The following is an 8,335-nucleotide window of genomic DNA, read 5'->3' as shown; positions in this document are numbered from 1 at the left end:
AGTGGTAGAAGAAAACTACTTGAGTACTTCGAATTAGTAGAAGTACTTCGTTACTGACCACCTCTGATTATCAGTGCCTCCAATTAGCGAGAATCGACTGGACAGCGGCACGCGATGTCGCTCATATGGGTTGTTATTCATTCGTATGCGATATCGTGTGATTGAAATCATCTGATTCGTTGAAATAAAAGTTCATATGTACATGAATAAGTATTCACGGGAGATCGTGGAATCGCATAGCATAGCCTGTCTCGATCGTTACTGATGAAATCACATATTTCTTACTGCTCGAGTTAAAGTAGCGTGCGACAGTGTAAGTTATGGTGGTTTATATCTACCCTATACGCATAAGTTCGTCAACGCCAGGAAGTTTATCTGACCCGTGCAATATATTCAGCATTTACACACATAAATTGATGCTACCTTGATACATTTGGAAAAAATTCAAACCCTTACTATTTTTCCGTCGGCTAATTTCACATATCCATTTTACGGAAGCGCAACATTGGGTGTACGGTTTCCAGTTCCCTTCTCATTAATTTTATTGCGGGCCGTTCCATTCTGGAGGTCTTAACTTCACTAATAGCAAGTCTTTACGAAGAAAGTCTTATCCTATTTTTTTGGAGGAGCAATTTTAAAGTGTATATAGATTAGGAACCTATCCTTTAATTTGACAATTCCTTTGTTTTCTAGTGATTCAGTCGAAGGTTATTGCTAGCAGTGCGTTATCACACTAGATCAGTGGCTCATAAACGGTGGGGAATTCCCCACTGGCGGGGAATCCAATGGTTTCTTGTGCGGAACAGACGCATTTGTTCAAAATTATATACAGGGCAGTCTACATATTCACGGAGACACATGCGTAATTATCGTTAGCAGTTAACTGCTCTGGAATGTACGTATCGATAATTATATTTCGTTAAATTTAATTAAATTAAAACCTCATTTTTAACTCTGGATGGCTAATCATGGCGTCACAAACGCATCCAGAACGACTAGTTTGACGTGAAATAACGCTTTCGCGAAATTTTCAGCGTTACTGGTATCGGTTCACAATACGTTTTATGTCGCAGTTATAGGCGATTGTCTTGCGTAATGGTGTGGTTGTGTGTTTTGTGTGGTCATACCAGCAAATAGCTGCTCTGAGATGACAAAAGTGTTGGGAAGTGGGGAACAGGACCGTAACTGCGGCACCCCAAACCCCCAATTGGGGGGGGGGCGAGCTCAAAGGGTCCCAAATTTAAATCGTGAATTAACATAAATTATAAAGCTTTTTTTCGGAAATTTACGCCACTTTCTCAAAATATTTCGCGCTAGTGCGATTTAATATTGCCGAATATCTTGATTATTGGGTACCCTTCGCCCACGAAAATACTTAGAATTTATAGAAATGGAGACTTCGGCGTCGGCCATTACTGCACCACGACGCACCGAGGCATATAAAGTTATAGGCCATGTGTTATGTTGTCTACTGGTCTTTCGTTTACCTGAACTCTGGATCGTGTCGCTGCCTAAAGTTTTGCGGCTGTATAATATACTGATTTCATATTGCAACCTCGTCGTGAGTTATTGTTCAACCAAGATCAAGAACATAACACCATGTAACATGTCAATCCGAGAAGTATGCCAGAACGATCAGCAGCGAGAAGACCTTGGCCGAGGAATGTCCTTGTGGAGACCGAAAACTTCGATATATATACAATATACACATATGTTTAATTGTCCATAGGCGGTTAAATAGCTGGCGCCGAATGTTCCTGTCCTGTCGATCTGAACCCAACAGGACAAATGCCATCCCGCAGGGAAAAGGTATTTGCCAGTAAAGCAATACCAATTTGAAATCCTGTGTGCCTTTTAGTTTTGGCGATTTCCGTATCTTTTAACATAGCAGATATAGGACTAGGAGGTCACGAAATAGCGAAGTCAATATATCAACGGGTACGCCCGAAGATGTTCAATTCTTCATTTAGGGGTCCTACCTTTTCCAACACACCTCACTCAGCTCTACCGGTAAATCCAATTACGTGAGCAGAGAGGGGATAAAAATGGATAGCAAAATATATGCAATTTCCGACCATATTGGCCAATTCAAACACAAATTATATAAATTTTCTCGCGCTTCGCGCAATTAGTAGAAATAAGTCAACGCACTAAACAGTAGACCCAATGTAGCTAATAAGTTGCAGGGAAAAAGAGTACAGGCTCAGCGGGGCTGAGGGGGCTCTGGAGGCCCAAGACCAACGTTTTTTTGGCGGGGGTGACAAAGTGCTGTTATGGTCCTGACAGGGAATGAAGGCTAGAAAAAAATCGGAAGTGGGGAATGAAAACAAAAAGGTTGGGAACCACTGAACTAGAACATGGGCTGAAACAGATTTTTGCTGATTCGAGAGTTCACTGGTCTCGCGTTCGGGCGATCGCGGGACCCGATATGCCACGGATGTCTTTAACCTTTTCATAAACATATGCCAGGTGCGTTGAGAATTGGTGACCAAAGTATTCAAGAGCGCTCGATATATAGGTATTTCCTAGGATATATTAAGCTACGTTTTGTCTTGCGTGACGTGCTCTTTTGGGTGAGGATTAGCACTGCAACCTTCATTACGACATGGATGGAAGCGAATCTTCATCTAAGCTTTCAGAAATCACTCTGTATTACTGACAAGGAAAAGTGCCCAAAGCATCTAACACTCAGATGCAGATACAGGAGCAATGCCTTATGCATCTGCACTCAATTTATATTGGCAGTTGCTATTTTCGGGACCTATAACAACTGCGTGAAGTTGAAATAGAATACGATTCACAGTTTTAGTGAATACTGAATCAAGTAGCTTGAGAGGCAGTTTATTGAGACCTTGCGTCGCAGACTGACGTTGGTCAATCGCCGGCGATAACTTTTAGTGCTGCATGGTTCATCTGCACCAGTAACTCAGAAACCGGTATGCCGCCTATAGCCTGTAGTACAATGTCTACATCGCCAGAAAATGACATCTTGAAATTGATAGCCGATGAATCGAAGAGTTGTGATCGACGAGTCGCTGTGCAGCGCCTAAATATGAGTACGTTGAGATCGCGCTTGCGATCATTTCCTAATAAGAACGTGCTTTTGTTATGATTCCCACGACTATCGAGATGAATCCTGATATTGATCGGTGTCACGAAAGATACATACGGATTCAGTGAGCAAGATAGTTTGAAAACGACAACATGAAATTAGGTGCAAATGTGAGCTGGCCGCTGTATCATTAGATATATTGCGGGTTGGTTGGCAGCGCTTGTCACTGCCAACGGTTTTATACGAGCTGATGTCTTCTTGCGGTTAGTGGAAAGATCATCTAATTAGTTAGACAACATACACGAGTTTGATGATTGTTAAAGAAATCTAGGAAAAGCAATTACAATGGTGACTGGGGTCTCGTTAGGAGGAATGGAAATCAATAGGAAGGTCCAGCGGTAGAGTGGTTTTTCACACTTTAGCGCACACACTGCACATCCTCATATGGGTAGGGTAAACCAGTGTATATATGTTTGATCGCATTTGTCAGCCTGCAAAATGATTATTATGAGCGTACATCTATCGGGGTTGTTTAAAATTGAGAGATTCTCAAAAAGTCGTGGTTTTCAGTCAGTTTCCCAAGATTTATACCTTTAGAGCGTATTTTAGCTACTGTTTTTTCTGAGACTCATCTCTAACATATGTGTGCATGTTCAGCTCAAAGAATATTCTCAACCGATATTCTTCCGGATCAACATGCACTCATATACAAGAGATTAGTTACTGATAAAAGTAGCTATAGAACACCTGTTTAAGGTCTAAGGCAGTGGTTCTCAACCAGGGGTCTGCGAAACCGCTACAACTGCAAAATGATTGAAAACCTAGTTTGTAATTTTCCAAATTAAGAAAATCACGAGGCAGTTTCGCTTCAGAACTTCCAAAACTCCGGGACTCACATCAACAGAATGGCCGTCTGAGATGAAATATCCTACTGTTCAAACTGCAAACTCATTGTAATTGTCAAATTTCGAATAGCTTACTGGTAATAACATTTTTCTGCTAAAGATGTTTGGCTGTGGTTTGTGGAAGAAAATAAAATAGTTGGATTAGTAAGGTCAATCCGGGTGAATTCAAACTGTTTGTGGTCTCAGCAAATTAATGAACGATCGTTTGAAATAGAAATTTCTGAAGTTTTTTTCGTAATCTGTCCCAGTAAACCTGTGGTAGTCCTACTAAATCGGGGGGTGCCCCCTTGGGGGCGTGGCAGCATCTGAAGGGGTTGCTGAGCCGCAATTGGGTTTAAAAAATTCGCGCTTCGACCGATTTGCCTGCACGCCATGGTTATTGATCTGTCTGTTTTCCGAAGTTAATATTTGAGAATTCTCTCATCAACAGCCCCAACCTTCAATGCCATCAAACTATCCGTTGGGATTGCTAGCATAGTGATTGTTCTCTTTGACATTTTCTGTTATGACGATAAGGGGGGCGCGAAACTTCTCACCATCATAAATGGGGCGTGTTAGAAAAGGTTTGAGAACCACTTAAATAAACGGATAAAAACCTCTTTGCAGAATCCATCTTCTCCTATGATATAGCTCACATATAACCACTACTCCAGGACAACGTTAAAATGAGCTGTTGGATAGAAAAGACTAGGCTGGACGTGATACGTCTGATCAATTTTGGTGCCGTATAAGGCATGGGATATATATTGCGATCATATTCAAAGATGTCGGAGGAGGAGTTGCGCGCTTACATTCACCTACATTAGTGGTTCTCAACCGGGGGTCCGCGAAGCCTCAAAATAGTTAATAACCGAATTTGTATAATCGTTATAATTGCTAAATTGTCAATAGCCTATTACTAATACAAACATTTCGCTGCTTAGAGATATTTTGTTGGGAATTGTGGAAAAAAAGTTGAAAGAGTATAAGGTCAATCACGGGGACTTCGGAATGTTTACAAAAATCCATTTTCCCCTGTGATCTACATAACCGTTTTCCATAACAACTTCAAGATAAACTCCTAGATAGAAATGACCAGGCTTGACGCTATATGTTCTTTAAAATAATGTTTGTCAATTTTGGTGGCATATTTACCGGAGCCGGAGCTCTACATAAAATTCAAGTGGATCCGGAACCGGAGCTGGAGCCGGTTGTTTGAACGATAGCTCCGGCTCAGATGTATTTCATAAGATGCTTGTGCTAATGGTGGAAGTCACATAATTTTACGATAAATCGGTCACGAAACTGTGTGGCTTAATATTAACGAGAGCAGTACCGGTATTAAAACGTCACGCCACTGTTTCAATTCTGTGCAATGTGTATACACAAAACACATGCAATGGCATGGAGTAAAGTGCGCTCACGTGCGGATATGACGTCATCGACAGATGGCACGGAGTAATTATCCCGTCACAGGACTTTACATAGCCCCTGAAAATGACGGTTCCTTGCGACGGCTACAGCCGAACCATAGTTGCCGGAGCCGGAGCTGGAGTTGGAACAGTGTTTATCAATGACCTCCGGAGCTGGAGCCGGAGCTAATCAAGGATAAAAGAGAGCTCCGGAGCTGGAGCTGGAGCAGTTTTAAATTTGCGACTGCTTCGATGCCCTGGTTGCGATGATATCCAGATGTGTCGTCGGAAGCGTTAAAGGGGCACTGCACTCAAAAAATGATGTGGTCTCAAATTGATGGGCAAAACGAAATAAATGTTTTGGCCGCAGCCATTTTCTTCAGAACGCCACCGTAATGGAGCTGCAATTTATTGAAATTTCCAGAAACACATCCGGCTGCAGCTGTCGCGGCTCCGGGTCATTTCTTAACCCGTTACATGGCACGATGACTTCATGGTCGCACTTGCTCGACGCGATTAGGCAGTCACGCAGAGGACGAACTTAAGATAGTTGTGAAATTTTATGAAGAGCATGCGATGCGTCATTCCCTTTGACTTCACAAGATGTAACGGCTCAACTTCTCGATGTCATTGCAGCTTGCAATAATGTCAATGTATATTCTCAATACTATTATGGAGGCTCTGGGTAGAGCAAGACAATACCGTAGACCAGTGCTTTTCAACCTTTGTGAGCTCCATTCACACTTTTTTTGAAAAACAATTTAATTCGCACCAGTCAGCTGGAATTTATTACACAAAAAGAAAAGCTTATCACTTTTGTATTTGTGGAGCTTCCTGTAGGTACAGAGCTTCATTATTTCACATTCAGCGTATCGTATTGTTGAATAATCAAATACTAAAATCACTGCAGTAGAAAAATCACAGATATCGCACTTCCGCTGTTCTCAAGGTGTTCGTTGCCTTTTCTGGGGGTATCGTGCAGTGACTTCTTTCGAAGCTCAAAGGGCGAACCCACGAACAATAGGGTTGTTCAGATTTGGGCATTTTTTGGAAACTTGTTTTGCGTAGTTCCAAATGATAGTTTAGTACATAAAACACTTCTATAAGCGATTTTGGTAATTTTCATCACGATCTTCCTTGCCCGCAAAGCCCCCATAGATCCATGGGCCAATCCTCCTCACTACTGAAGATTCACCCCCGCCGGTTTGTAGCTTTTGTGAAGTTTGCGGTAAAAAACGGCTGAGCAGAGGTGGGAAATAGGAAGTTGAAATATCTATTTGACGATTGAACATACCTCAGTCCTATACATGCCAAAGGTATCCCACCTTCAGGTATTTGGTACAGGTAGCCGGGTCGTATTTGTACGAACGAATACCGTCATTTTCATCTGGTTTTTACTTCGTAAATGTTAATGAAAGACATATGGTATATGAATGCAATGTCACCTTTATAGCAGCTCCAATTCACCTACTCTATATCAGGTTTTGCAGTATTCGATACGTATGACAGAAAGATCCCGCCCGCGTCCCCCGACCACAAAAACTCAGGGCTGTCCTGTTCAAAACATTGTCATAGCGAATACGGCCAGAATACCTAGCTACAAGCTCACGATACTTGGCTTCTTCTTAAAAGATCATGACAATTAAGTCATGGCGCCAAAATGAGGGACCTGATCCTCAACTACCAATGTCATTCTGTCAAAAAATGTCCATGGTCTTCCTACAGAAACAATAATCTCAATATATATTAGTCATTGTCGTCACCCAATATGGTATGTTCTTACAACTGAGTTCACATAAAAAGCAAATACCTGGCACAGACTATGTTTATGAAACTTGATGAATTTATTGTACGGAAATTTGCATTATCAGACTTGAAAAGCAGGATAAGCCAAAACACAAATCCGCACATAGTACGCCGACCATTTACGTGACTTGAGACAATTGTGAAAGATGAAACGGAAGTTAATATCATTGAAGAACATGTTGAGAATTAGGTAAGCATAAAAACAAAAAGTGGATAACGACAGGCTCTAGTCTCAGGCGGGCTTATAAGGATTTCAGTGTGGATTTATTGAAGTTGTGATACTTCTGACGGTGTTGCTCAACAACTTGCAACAGACTTTCCTCTTGGAGTTTATCGTCTGTGATGATCGAAGCAAAGTCGGCGTGAGTTAAACTCCTCATTCAGCAGCGTCATTGACGACTTTGACATTACTTAGAAAATGGCTCATTTCATTGTATGATTCATACTGAGGTCATTGTTCCACAGGCTGATTCAACCATTCTCCAGAACACTCAAATTAGTTGAACAAATGCCATGACTGAGGGCCCACTAAATCAGCCAAAGTCCTTTCTGATGAGAGAATGGGTGGCCTGTGTAGATAAGATTGCAGTTTTTCAACTTTCAGTTGGCGGCTTGTAATGCTTTTTCTGGCATCGCAACTTTATTTTTCTGAGGATAGGGCATAAAGCACAGTTTCGTCCACAATGTACCATGGATGTTCTTCGACTCATTAAGAGCAGATTCAGCAACATTTTTATCCGTAGTAGAGTAACCGCCTATCTCCTGAATGAACCGCAAGTCGTTTCCCGGCGCGTCACCCCAATGCTGCAGTCCAGCCAAGCAGGAACATAGAATAAGCTTAGAAACAAGTTCATGCGCTCCAGTTGAGTAACGCAACTTGACTAGTATTGCATCTGATCAGCCCACATGAACATATTCTGAGAATATTGAATAGTCTCCATCCACCTGACATGTGATGCATTTGCTTGATAGGTATTCTTGCCATATTCCATATTTGACTACCTCAGCGGTTTGAAGAAGACAATCCTGAGTTTTCGTAGTTTTAGGACATTCCTCTTTCAGATACAGCAAATACTGCAGAACCTGGCGTAGAGTAGGTAACTTGGAGAGAATAATACACTCAGATGAATATCCGACCAAATAATGACCAGACTTGGATATTGTTATTGGTGGGTCCAGCA

This window comes from Botryllus schlosseri, chromosome 3, assembly GCF_051294905.1.
Source record: "Botryllus schlosseri isolate E-star chromosome 3, Bs_hap1, whole genome shotgun sequence".
Lineage (NCBI taxonomy): Eukaryota > Metazoa > Chordata > Ascidiacea > Stolidobranchia > Styelidae > Botryllus > Botryllus schlosseri.
The sequence above is the reverse complement of the archived record's forward strand: the minus strand, read 5'-3'. Positions refer to the sequence as shown.